This window comes from Sarcophilus harrisii, chromosome 4 (genome assembly GCF_902635505.1).
Source record: "Sarcophilus harrisii chromosome 4, mSarHar1.11, whole genome shotgun sequence".
Taxonomy (NCBI): domain Eukaryota; kingdom Metazoa; phylum Chordata; class Mammalia; order Dasyuromorphia; family Dasyuridae; genus Sarcophilus; species Sarcophilus harrisii.
Window position 1 is genome coordinate 256,703,206 of NC_045429.1, and position 14,538 is coordinate 256,717,743.

Sequence of the window (14,538 nt, forward strand, 5' to 3'; positions counted from 1 at the left end):
TGAGAAAGCTGAGGCTGAGGGAGAGTTCAAGGTCACCCAGTAAGTATATGATTTAAACACAGTATTTAAACTCAGGTCTTGTTCCAGGTCCAACGCTCTATCCTATAGGACTCCGAACCACTTCTTTTATTTGAAAGTATTTGAAAGTGTAACTGAGGGACTGCCACCCTGGGGGAGACCTATAGCTCATATGTTGCCTCAGAAGCTGAAGCTGAGAGAATGTGATTGTCTTCTGTGATGTCAATTTTAAGGCACAATTGGAGACACAGAAATACCTTCAGTAAGTGGGAGCACAAATGTGATCCTATGGTGTAAGACAGATACTGTCAGGAAAGAGCTATAGGGAAAATGAGCAGTAAGGAATGCTAACCATAGACCTTTTCTTTGGGGAAACCGGGAGCAACTTCCTTCCTTCTTCCTCCCACTGACCTGCACTGTCCTGGAAACAGAAGCCATCAGCAAAACTCAAAATCTTTTATTCACAACAATAAGTAAATTTGACAAAAGGGTGAAAACTTTCATTACTAGCAAGATTAGCTCCACATGCTATTTATCACAATGATAATGCAAAAGGATTTTCTTTACAATATTTGAATTAGATAAAATGTATTGAAATTCAGACAAGAGTATGGGTGGATTTTTTTTTTTGTCATGGAACATATTGACAATCTATGAACTACATAGAAAAATGCTTTTTAGTTCATAAAACAAAATATGTAATATTACAGAGAACACAAGTTACATTGAAATTCTGTTAATCACATTTACTTAAAAATCCAAGGTCATGAACCTCAGTTTAAAAATCTCTAGGATTGCTAAAATCCCTTCCAGTTTTTGCAATCTATGCATAATTTGTATACTCAGGGATTCACTTCATTACCCCCATGCTTGGACTAACAAGCTGGGTTCCAAAGCAAAGCTATACCTATCAGAATTTTAAGGGTAACAATGAAAGGTTTGGAAGCATATTTTCTAGTACTATAGCTAACAGACTCTGGTGTTTTCTCCTCCCTCTCCCATATATTATCACCAATTAATATTTTTCCAATATTATCTAACTAGTGATTATTGATGCAACATCACTTAATCAGTAACCATTTCCTCAGTATCTTCTAACCAGTTAATATGAACTAGTTTTTTTTTGTTTTTTTAATAAGAGCTTTTTATTTTCAAAATACATACAAAGATAGTTTCAACATTCACTATTACAAAACCTTGTGTTGCAAATTTTTTTCCCTCTCTTCCTCCAACCCCCTCCCCTAGACAGCAAGTAATCCAATGTAGATTAAACACGTGCAATTCTATACATATTTTCACATTTATCATGCTGCACAAGAAAAATCAGATCGAAAAGAGGAAAAAATGAAAAAGGGGGAAAAAAGCAAGCAAACAACAACAAAAAGAGTGAAAATACTATATTGTAATCCACACTCAGTCCCCACAGTTCTCTCTCTGGGTACAGATGCTCTCTCCATCACAAATCTATTGGAAATGTCCTGAATCCTCTCATTGTTGAAGACAGCCCCATCCATCAGAATTGATCATCACATAATCTTGTTGCTGTCTACAGTGTTCTCTTGGTTCTACTCATTTCACTTAGCATCAGTTCGTGCAAGTCTCTCCAGGCCTTTCTGAAATCATCCCTGCTGATCATTAATATGAATTAGTTTTAACAAAGAAGTATTTACTGAGATTTATAACAAGGATAGAATTACAAAAAATAATCTTTTCGAAAAACAAATTTTCTCTTTCTCTGCTCACCTGCTCAGTCCCAAAAAGAGTGGGCTAAAATTGAAAGAGATTTCTACAATGTTTTTCCTTTTTTCCTTTTTCCTTCCTCCACTTCTTGCCATGTTATATAATTTTTGACATAGATCACTAGCTCTCATAATTGCAGGGCACATTTTCCCAGTGCCAGGTTGATTTAAAGCTAGTTTGAGTCAAGCATGTCACTACTCAGGGCTAGTTCCTCCATGGACTCCCAGTAGCTTCTGTGGCTACTGAGTGGACTGTCTTCCAATCTTTAGAAACTCATAAGACTGTATATAATCTGATCCATTGCTTTTCTTTCTTTCTTTCTTTCTTTTAAATAATGGGTTTCTTTTTTACCCAATTATATGTCAAGACAGTTTTTAGCATTCATTTTTATAAGATTTTGAATTCCAATTTTTTTTTCCTTCTTCCTCCTTCTTCCTAGGCATTTTTATATAGATTATACAGGTGCTGTCATGTAAAACCTGCTTCCATATTAATCATGGTTGTGAAAGAAGAAACAGATCAAAAGGAAAAAAATCATGAAAAAGAATAAAATAAGTGAAAAGGTATGCTTCATTCTGCATTCAGTCCATCAAATTCTTTATCTGAATGTGGACAGTATTTTCCTTCATGAGTTGTTTATACTTGGCTTGGATCATTGTATTTCTTAGAAGAAACAAGTCATTCATAATTGATCATTATACAATGTTTCTGATACTGTACACGATATTTTCCTGGTTTTGCTCTTTTTACTTTGCATCAGTTCGCATGAGTCCAGTTTTTTCTGAAATCTGCCTCTTTATCATTTCTTATTGTTCAATAATATTCCATCACATTCATATATCACAGCTTGTTCAGCCATTTCTCAAATGATGGACATCCCCTTAATTTCCATTATTTTATAACCATGAAAAGAATTACTATAAATATTTTTGCACATGTAAGTCCTTTTTCCTTTTTTACAATTTCTTTGGTATATAGTATATATGTATATATATATATATATATATATATATATATATATATATACTATATATATATATATACATATATACTATATATATATATATATCCTATATATAGTATATAATATATGGTATATAGTAGTGGTATTGCTGGATCTTTGGGCCTAGTTACAAATTGTTCTCCAGAATGTTTGGATCAGTTCACAACTTAAATGACATCCTTTTCAACATTTATCATTTTCCTTTTTTTTTTTTTTTTTGGTCATATTAGCTAATCTGATAGATGCTAGGTGGTACTTCAAATTTGTTTAAATTTGCATTTTTCTAATCAAAAGTGATTCAGAACATTTCTTCATATGCTTATAGATAGTTTTGACCTCTTCATCTAAAAATTGCCTGTTCATATCCCAGGATTATTTATAAATTGAAGAATGGCTTGTATCCTTTTAAACTTTTATCAGTTCTCTATTTATTTGCGAAATGAGGCTTTCATTAGAGACATTTGCTATCAGGAGTGTTTCCCAGCTTTCTGTTTTCCTTCTGATCTTGGTTGCACTGATTCTATTTGTGCAAAAATCTTTTACTCTAAAATAATTAAAATTATCTATTTTACGTTTCATAATGTTATCTATTTTTTATTTGGTCATAAATTCTTCCCTTCTCCATAGATCTGACAGGTAGACTATTCCTAGTGCTTCTAAAGTGCTTATGGTATCATCCTTTATGTCTAAATCATGTATTTTTAATTTGTTACATGGTCTAACATGTTAATTTGTTATATGGTATAACATGTTAATCTATATCTAGTTTGTGCTCTATTGTTTTCCAGTTTTCCTACCAGCTTTTGTTTAATAGTAAGTTTTTATTCCAAAGGTTAAGGTCTTTGGATTTATCAAACATTAGATTACTGTAGTCATTCACTAGTGTTTTCTGTATTGATTTTCCCCTCTATTTCTTAGCCAGTATATAGTTTTAACAATTACTACTTTGTAATATAGTTTGAGATCCAGTGTTGTTACACCACTTTTCTTGATAATTTTTTTTCATTAATTCCTTTGACATTCTTAACCTTTTATTCTTCCAGATGAATTTTGTTGTTATTTTTCTAGTTCTTTAAAATTATTTTCAGTAGTTTGATTGATGTGGTACTGAATATGTAAATTGACTTATGTCGAATTATAATTTTTGAGTTGATGGTTTTAGGTAGAAATTGATTGTCACTTTAAGTACTCCCCCTTTATTCCTATGATCTCTAGTGGTGTTGTTTTTTTTTAAATAGGAATAGATACTATGTTTTCTCAAAACCAAGCATCTGTTGAGATAATCATATAATTCTGTTGATTTTGTTATTGATATGGTCATTCATGTTGATAGTTTTCTTGATATTAAACCTACTCTGCATTCCTGGTATAATTAGGTAAAACATCTCCTAATGCTTTGTTTAACTTTTTTCTCATGAAAAAACTCTCTCACCCTTTTCCCTTTTTTGATACTGGATATCTGATTTTCTTCTTTCTTTCTTAAATCAAATAACCAGTGGCTTATCTATCTTATTGGTTTGTTTGTTTGTTTTGTTTTGTTTTTCCTTACAGCAGCTACTAGTTTTATTAGCTTGATAGTTTTTTCCTACTTTCAGTTTTATTGATCTCACCTTTGATTTTCAGGATTTCCATTTGGTGCTCAATTAGGGATTTTAAATTTGTTCTTTTTTAAGATTTTTTAGTTGCACACCTAACTCATATATCTGCTTTTTCTCTATTTTGTTAATGCAAGAATTTAGAGAAATATTTTCCCCTAAGTACTTCTATGGTTGCATCCCATAAATTTTGGGATGTTGTCATTCTCTTTAATGAAATGATTGGTTGTTTCTATGATTTGTTCTTTGACTCACTCATTCTTTAGGATTATATTATTTAGTTTACAATTTTTAATTTATCTTTCTTCTACCCTTTGTTCAATGTGCTTTTGTTGCATTAGGATGCTAAAAAGGATATATTTAATATGTCTGCCTTTCTATATTTGGTTTTGAAGGTTTTATGCCCTTATATGATCGATTTTTGTGTAAGTGCTATGTGCTGCTGAGAAAAAAGGTATATTTCTTTCTATTCCCATTCACTTTTCTCCAAAGGTCTGTCATATCCAACTTTTCTAACAGTCTATTTATCTCCTTATTTTCTTTCTTATTTATTTTTTAGTTGGATTTATCAAATTCTAAGAGGGGACAGATCCCCTACTATTATAGTTCTACTATATGTTTCTTTCTATACCTCATTTTTTCAAACTTTAAGAATTTGAATGCTGTACCATGTGGCACATATATTTTTAGTTATTTCTTAATTGTTATTACTTCAAAGGATATCTTTTAACAAGATGTAGTTTTCTTCTTTATTTCTTTTAATCAGATCTATTTTTGCTTTTGCTTTGTCTGAGATCAGGATTGCTTTCCCTGCTTTTCTTACTTCAGTTGAACATAATAGATTCTCTTCTAATCCCTTACCTTTGCTCTTGTGTGTGTCTCTCTGCTTCAAGTATGTTTTTTGTAGCAAACTGGTTTTTGATCCATTTTTCTTACATTTTATGGGAGAGTTCATTCCATTCATATTCACAGTTACAATTGCTAACTGTGTATATCCCTCCATCCTATTTTTTTTTTCTGTTTGTCTTCTCTAACCTTTTACCCTTTTCCTCCTTGACAGTGTTTTGCTTCTGTGTGTTGCCTTCCCCCCCCCCCACCCCAGTTCGTCCTTTTTTCTGTCAGTCTGTCCCTTCACTTATTTTCTTCTCCTACTTTCCTATTAGGCACGATAGATGTTTACATTCAAATAATTATTTATGCTATTCCTTTTATGAGCTAATACTGATGCTTTTATCAAGTAATGTCCACCACCTACCCTCCTATCTTTTCTTCCACTGTAATAGATTTTCTGTGCCTTTTTATGTGAAATAATTTACTCTATTCTACATCTCCCTTCCTTCTTCACCCAGAATATTCCTCTTTATCATCCTTTAATTTTTTTATGTCATTTCCCCCAAAATTACTTTATACTATTACCCTCTATGTATATTCCTTCTAGCTGTACTTTTAGTGGCACAATTTTTATGTTACATTTATATTATAATTATCATCTTCCCATGTAGAAATGTAAGCCCTATTGAATCTCTTATTCTTTCTTTTCTATTTTTATCTATTTATACTTCTCTTGGGTCTTGACATGGAAAGCAAATTTTTTGTTTAATTTTCATCTTCTTATGAAAACTTGAAACCCTTCTATTTCATTGAAGATCCATTGTTTTCTCTTGAAGTTTTATGCTTAATTTCATGAGGAAGGTGATTCTGGGTTGAGTCCTAACTCCTTTACCTTCCAGAATATCATGTTCCATGACCTCTGACCTTATGTTGCAGCTATTAAATTCTGTGTAATCCTGAGTGTTACATTGAACATTGAACTGTTTCTTTCTGGCCACTTGCAGTATTTTTTTCCTATCTAGTCCAGTTGTTTTTCCAATGAGACATTTTACACTTTAATTCTTTTGAATTTATTTGATTGATTGTTGATGTCTCATAGAGTCATTGGCTTCCACTTGCCCAATTCTAACTTTTAAGGAGTTGTTTTCCTCAGTTAGTTTTTGAAATTCGTTTTCCATTTGAACAATTATATTTTTAAGCAGTTGTTTTCTTTTTCCAAGCTGTAGACTCTTTTTTTTTTTTCATAATTCTCTTTCATCACTCTCATTTTTTCCCCAATTTTTTCTAACTCTCTTATATGACTTTTAAGTTTCTTTTTGAGTTCTTTCATGAGTTCTTTCTGGACTTAAGGTCATCAGTTTTTGTCTGGGATTTTGTCCATATATGTTTTGACACTGTTCTCTTTTGAGTTTGTGCCTTGATCTTCCCTGTAACCTTATAACTTTCTACAATCAGATTCTTTATTTTTTGCTCATTATTTTTGGCTTCTTCTCCCCCCCCCCCCCCCACACCCTTTCTTTTAAATTTAAGTTCTGGTCCCTTGATGGATGGATATTGACTGTACCATTGAGAAAGGTGGAGAGAAAGGAGGGAAGGAAGAAAGGAAAGAAGGGAAGAAAAGGCTTTAAAGGAAGCCCTCAAGTACTTTAAATAAGTTGTCTTTGGAGATCAGAGTCACTTAATACCCAAAGTATTGATTCCGGAGTAAAGAACTTTGTTTTTATCAAAAAAAAAAAATTTTGGCAGCTGCTAAGTGGGAAGGGGGATTTTTTCCCAAGAAGTATGTGGGAGAGGGTAAAGGGATTTTTTAAAGAAGAAATGTATTGGAGTGAGGAGGCAAATTTCAAGCCTACCTTCCAAAACTCAATTCCTTGAGAGCAGGGGTATATAGTTTTTGTCTTTGTATTCTCTGTAATTAGCATAGTGTCTTTCACATAGTAGGCATGTAACAAATAATTGTTCAGTATCTGGTTTGTATTTGTTCTCTTTATCCCAATTGTTACTATTTATAATATGGGACTTCAACATACATGTTGCTGTCCCTCAAATACTCCAAAATACCTCAAAGTCTACTCCTTCATTCAACTTTAGTTACACATAGGAATGATCAGACTCTCAAGTGTTCCATATTGATGATTAAAAACTCCAAAATTCCTTTATTGGATTATAACCTTCTATCATTACATCTTTTCCAAAGTTTTATTATTTATAAACCTGTTCTTCTTCTTCCCTCTATCCCTTAGTATTCTTTCACGCAGTCATTCCTGCTTTAATATCTCTCCTTTCCAAACATCTAACCAGTTCAATTCTGCAGCACTTTCTATTTCTGAAACCCCTGCCCAATTATTAAATAGCTATCTGTGCCTTAACAAAATCCAACCCTGAACTGTACCTACCATCTGTCTTCTCCACTCCTACTTACATACTGCTGATCAGAAATGGGGGAAATAACGCAACCAAGTTGAATAGGCCCATAAAAAATTAATGTTTTCTAATCAAAAAGGGCCTTCTCCCAATGAGGCAATCTTTTCATTACATTAAATTTGTTTCTTCATCATGTTCTTTTCAAGGTTCCCTTATCACTCTCTTTCTATCTTCTTAGCTAAGGATGTTATCTTATGCTTTACTTAAAAAAAAAAATCCATTTACCATAAACTCACTCTCCTTCTTCTTTACATCTCAAAAACCTCCTGACATCATTTCTTAGTCAATACTCCTTTACTATAATTATAACTCATATTTAGCTAGAATTGACTGAGATGACAATTTGACATTCCAGTAATTATGGAATATTACTCAAGAAAGTTTAATTGTTTTTAATCCCTTATCAGTGATGACTTCATTGTGTAGATTATTCTCATGAACACTTTATAGAGATGGAGGGAAAGTATATAGGGTCAGTAGTATTTGATATTCACAAATTTGTCTCTTTTTGGTTATAAAGCCTGTGATTTTTAATAGTTAGGATATGAGATAACATAAAAAATATTTTATAAAGCTTAAAGTACTATATAAATGCTAACTCTATCATTATTTTACTAAAATAAGAGTTTAATTTTTTTTCCTCCAAGACTTGTAATTGTTTCTGTTTGTTCAGTCATTTTAAGTCATGTCTCACTGTAACTTCATTTGTTTTGTTTTTTGACAAAGATACTGACATGGTTGGTTTTTTCTTCTCCAGTCCATTTTACAGAATGGGAAACTGAGGCAAACAGGATTAAGTGACTTGCCCAGGGTCACACAGTGTCTGAGGCCAGAATTGAATGCAGCTATTTCTGACTCCAGGCCCAGTACTTTATCTGCTGTGCCACTTTAACTGCCCATACTGCTTAGGTATTATCTTAGCAAATGCTTTTTGCTAAGAGCTAATTGTATCTTCTTAATGACTGTTAATAGGAAGCACACATGTGGGATACATGAATTATAATAGTTTTAATAGTCCCACCAGATTACTCTTGGAACCTAAGAGTAGCTTACACTCTCTGGGGCCCCAAACCCACAAATATGAAGGCCATATTGGAAGAATAGCTCAGAGTTTGGGTATAGATAGTTTTATTAAAGAAAATGACAGTGATGAGACAAGCTACCAAGACTTGGGATACAAAGTAGTCATTAGGAAGAAATTTATATTTCTTAAAAATTTTAATCCACAAAAAAGGAAAGAAAGAATAGGTAGAGGAATCGAGCATGTAACTAATTTTTTAAAAACTAGAAAAAACAACAAAATTTAAAACTTCCTACTAAAGACAAAAAATAGAAATTTTGTAAATTAAAAAAGAGATAAAATTGAAAGCACAAACATTAATTGAAAAATGAAACAGGCAACTGTTTCTTTTAAAAGATACTGGTAAAAAGAGAAACCATTAGCTAATTCAACTTTTTAAAAGAGGAAAACCAAATTGTTCAAAAGTGGAAAAAAAGAGAGTTCACAGTATTTGAAAAGGAAATAAAAGATGTTACTAGAAATAATTTTGCATACTTATATGCCAACAAAACAAGTTAACAAGCTAAGTGGGTGAATATTTTTAAAAATATAAAATACTCAGTTTAACAAAATAAAAAATAGAAAAAATAAACTAATCTGAAAAAAAACTATTTAAAAATTGTTTTCAAAGAACTGTTTGAAGGAAGAAAAGATAAGCCTAATCACATCAGGAAGCAAAGGACAAACAATATTAAAAAAATCTATATGTTCTATTGCTATCCTTGGAATATGAAAAGAATTTGAGGAAGGTTTCCAACATGTTATCTGGACTAGTGTTGCAAACTTAAGGGAGAACTTCCATAAGAGCCATTCAAGATGGGGAGGCATGGAGCATTAAGATCTACATTGTAGAACAGAATACATTCATGGGATCTCAGATTAATTTAAGCATTTCAGGAATTCAGTAACAAAGCAATATGGGAGGCTAGGCTTAGGGAGCATGAACAATGGCAGAAGTAGAAAAGTAGGGAATATTCATATAACTCCCCTATTAGGAGTAGTGGTTGAGGAGGAAAATAACAGCTGAAAAAAAAACACCAAATTTAGGAGAGCCTTGAATTTTAACTTTGCTTGGTAGTCAAATGAAAGCCATTTTAGGATTGTCAGTTGAAAAGCAACCTGAGCAGATCTATGAATAAACTACCTAATTCTCACAATCTAGGTTAAAAAGAGAAAGTTCTCCATCTCTGAACAGACCCTCTTGCCAAAGAAATCACCCTTCTCTTTTCCAGCCAGTATCTCTTTCTTTTTTTTGTGAGATTCACTCAGTTCCAGTGATAGCCCTTTCTCTCAAGGTATCCTGCCTTCCTTTTTTAAGTCACCAGATGCTGTATCTCCCTTCTTCTGAAAGTACTTTCTCCATAGGGGCTAACCAGAGAGCTTTAACCAACCTGTGCCCATCTACCTCATCCCTTAGAGTCAGGACAAGGAGGGTGGAACTTCAAGATTAAGATGGATGAAGGAAAAAAGAAAGGGCTGAGGGTCACGGTTTAAGGATCCTAAGGTGAACCGTAGTTCAGGGTTACTCTAGGTACCGTTTCAGCTACATCATAGGTTACATAGTTTTTGTGACCAATCTTGGAAATTATTCAGCATTTATATGACATTGTTTCTATGGAAGGAAATATTCTAAATTTCAAGTAACTGAGCTTTGAATGACCTTTGGGGACAGAATTGTAACCAAGGTAGAAATTACTTGTATTTGTTATGCTTTTTTTTAATTGGGTAAAGAGATACTGGCTTGAAAGACCCTCTGGAACTACTGTTCTCAAAATGTGGTCCAAGGATCCCTGAGTGTTCTGAAACCCCTTAAGGAGATCCATAGGAAAAGGAGGAAAGATTTTCTTCCCACACACACATTTAATAATATTTTTTTCAATTGCATTAAAGATAAATTTTCTACATTTACTTTTATAAGATTTTGATTTTCTTTTTTTTTTCTTATCCTCCCTTTCTCCCCTCCCCAAATGGCAAGCAATCTGATATAGGTTATACATGTACAATCATAATAAACATATTTCCACAGAAGTCATGTTATAAAAGAAGAATCAAAACAAAAGGGGAAAATCACAAGAAAGGAAAAAAAGGTAAAAACAATGTGCTTCAATATGTATTCAGATTCCATAGTTTTTTCTCTGAATGTGGACAGTATTTGTTTGAAACCACTATTGATTAAAGAAATGCAAATTAAAACAATTCTAAGGTACCACCTCACCCCTATTAGATTGACTAATTTGACAGAAAAGGAAAAAGATGAATGTTGGAGAGGACATTGGTGGAGCTGTGAATTAATCCAACCATGCTGGAGAGCAATTTGGAAACATGCCCAAAGGGCTACAAAACTGCATATTTTTTGATCCAGCAGTACCACACTAGTCTGCATCCCAAAAAGATCATTTAAAAAAGGAAAAGGACCCACATGTACAAAAATGTTTACATCAGCTTTCTTTGTGGTGGCAAAAATTAGAAACTGAGAGGATGCCCATCAAGTGGGAATACCTGAACAAACTGTGGTATATGGATGTAAAGGAATGCTATTTTTCTGTAAGAAATGATAAGCAGGAGGATTTCAGTAAAATATGGAATGACTTACATGAACTAATGTGAGGTGAGCAGAACCAGGAAAACATTGTGCATAGTAATAGCACTGTGATGATCAACTCTGATAGACTTAACTCTTTAGTAGAACTATACTCTAAGACAATTTCAAAAGATTAATGATGGACAGATTTTAATACACCAATCAAAATAATTGATCACAACAGAATGAATGCAGAAACTGATATGAGAATCTGGTCATTTTTTATTAGAATCAAATGAGACAATAAATGTATAGTACTTTACAAACCTTACTCTACTATATGAATGTTAGCTATTAATATTATTTTATTAACCTGTACTTTAAAAAGATTTACAAAAATATAAAAAATTATGTTACCTTTTTGCTTTCTCAACGAGCAAGTGGAGATAGAAAATTAGAAACATAAAACAAAAAGAAAAAAAAATTTAAGAAAAAAACTAATATCACCCTTCTCATTATTTTGTTTTGCTTTGTTTTGGAAAATAAGAATTTTTCCTAAAGCATTTTATTTGTGTTAATATTTATGAGTTTAATATTGTTATTTTAAATTAATTAATATTTTAAAATTTCATCAGTTTTAATTTTCAATACAGTAAATGTCAATCGCTATAAACAAAAGCTCTTGTTGGATCTTCAAAAAATTTTAAGAATGTAAAAGCGTGAGAATTGCTGCACTAAAAGAGAGCCTTCTGGGCACCAGAGTGCTCTATTGTGATTGTTTTAACTCTCTGAACAGCCTTTTTAAAAAGTGTAAATTTTTTCCATTTCCCAGCTCAACCCTCACTTTGATTACAATTCCCAAAATTTCCGTGAGGTGGCAGTATAAGATTACAGATGCCTATAGAGATCCTTTCTACTGCTCAGGGCAAAACTTTTTCATTAGTTTCCATCATGTAAAATTAAAAAAGGAAAACTCTCCGGGGATAAGAGTCTTGGAAATAGCCTCTCAATCAGAGCTTACAGAAAGAAAGGACCACTAAGTCACTTACAAAATAATGGAATTTTCTTCTTGTGGTTTTCCATAGGTTAGCACTAATATCTTAATAAATTCCCAACCAAGTCTCTAGCCCTCTCCACACATGCTTTTTCTATCAGTATGTTTCATATGAAAGTATCCATTCTTCTCTCTTCCTTTATTATTCAATAGAGCTACATGCACATTTTGTTCAGTTGTTTCAGCTATATTTGCTCTTTGTGATCCCATTAGAGATTTTTTTTTTGGCAGAGATACTGAAGTGGTTTTGCCACTTTCTTCTCTACTTCATTTTACAGATGAAGAAACTGAGGAAAACAGGGTTTAGTGAACTGTCCAGAGTTATAGTTAGTGAGTATCTGAAATTGTATTTGAACTCAGTAAAATGGGCTCTGACCCCACAGAGGGCACTTTCTCCACTCTGCCAGCTAACCACCCATCTGTATTCATATGGCTTAGCTAACAAGGGAATCATCCCACTTCATCCTTTTAGAAAGCACAAGGGGAAGGGGCATCTAAGAGGGGCAGTGGACAGAGCACTGGCTCTGGAGTCAGTCATTTGACCTTGATTGACTTAAAAAAAAAAAAAACAGAAGGAATCTAAATTGTACTTGTACATTAATAAAGGAATCAACAAATAACCCAAGGATTGTCAGGGAAATAAAGTATGTTGGAATAGCAGAAAGTCTAGTTTCAGTTTTTAATCAGAGGTTTTGAGTTTGAAGTCTATTTTTGCCATTTGGATGACTTTGGGCAAGTAATCAAAACTCAAGATGAATTTCCTCCTCTGTTAAATGGAGGGATGAATTTGATGATCTCTAAAGTGGTCTCCAGATTTGATTATTTTTTTCCCCCTAGATAATATAGGACATTGTAAATCCTTCTCTAGCAAATATATCGGACCCAGCAATTAGGTGTGCAATAAGTAGAATACCAGACCTGGAGTCAGGAAGATCAAAGTGAAAATTTATCCTTAGAAACTTATTACCTGTGTAACCTTAAACAAGTAAATTGAATTCTACCTGCCTCACTTTCCTCAGTTGTAAAATGGAGATAATAATAATAATTACTACTTCTCGGGCTTATAACTTCCACCTGTCTCAGTTTCCTCATCTATAAAATTAAGACAATAATTCCCACCTCTCAGAGTAATTCTGAGGGTAAAATGAGATGTTAATAAATATCAGAATAAATACTAGTTATCATCATCATCCCTATAATCTCCACTATTAATCATTTCAGAAAAGACATGCTAGAATAATGAATAAAGCACTGGATTTGGAAGCAAGAAGACTTGGTTTCAAATTCTACCTCAGACATGTGTGACCCAAGGAAAAGTCATTTAATTTCTCTGAGTCTTAGTTTCCTTCTTTGTAAAAGAAGGATAATATTAGCCATAGCTATGTCCCAGAGTTAACATGAGGGTAAATTTTTTTTCATATATATAGCTGTGTGAATGTAGATAGATAGATAGATATACACACACACATACATGTGTACATGTGTGCATCATGTATATATAGTATAACACGCACATGACTATATGGGTACAAATATGCATCCATATGTATAGTCTTTATGTATATGGACATACATGTATATTGTTATTGCATTGTTATGCATATACAATGTGTACAACCATGTGGATGTATATTTATGCATGTTTGATAAACTTCAAAAGTATTAAATAAATGCAAGCTGTTATTATTATTACCTACCTAATGAGAATCCCAAAGTTTTTCTTGCAAAGGACTCAAATGGCAGTTTTTCTCAAAGTATAGTCTGTGGATAACTCTAAGATACTTCATGCATGGCACTGTGAGAAATATAAAAATCCTGTATAATCTGAGGCTAATTGTTATATATTTTGAATCCTCCTTGATGTTCTGCTGTGTATTTAATAATGTTCTCTTCTGTTTTGTTTTATTTTGTCTTCTTTTTTTCTATTTTTTTAATAAAATAAATAAATAAAAACAATCTGAGAATATTAGACAGCAGCAGCAGCAACATTAAATCATATATTTAAAGCTAGAAAAGGCTTTTTAAAAGCACCATAACTACAGCAGATTGTCCATACCCCCTAACACTACTTCTCTCTGTCTGTCTCTCTGTCTCTCTCTCTTTCTGAGTATATCTCTGTCCTTTAATATCTCTTTGTCTACTGTCTCCTTCCTTGCTAACTATAAACATATTCTTGTCTCTTCCATCCTTAAAAAAGCTTCATTTAATTTTGCCATGGCTACTTACATTTCTCCCTTCTCTTTCAAGGAGTTTAAACTCCCTGAAAAGTCATCTATACTCAATTACTCCTTC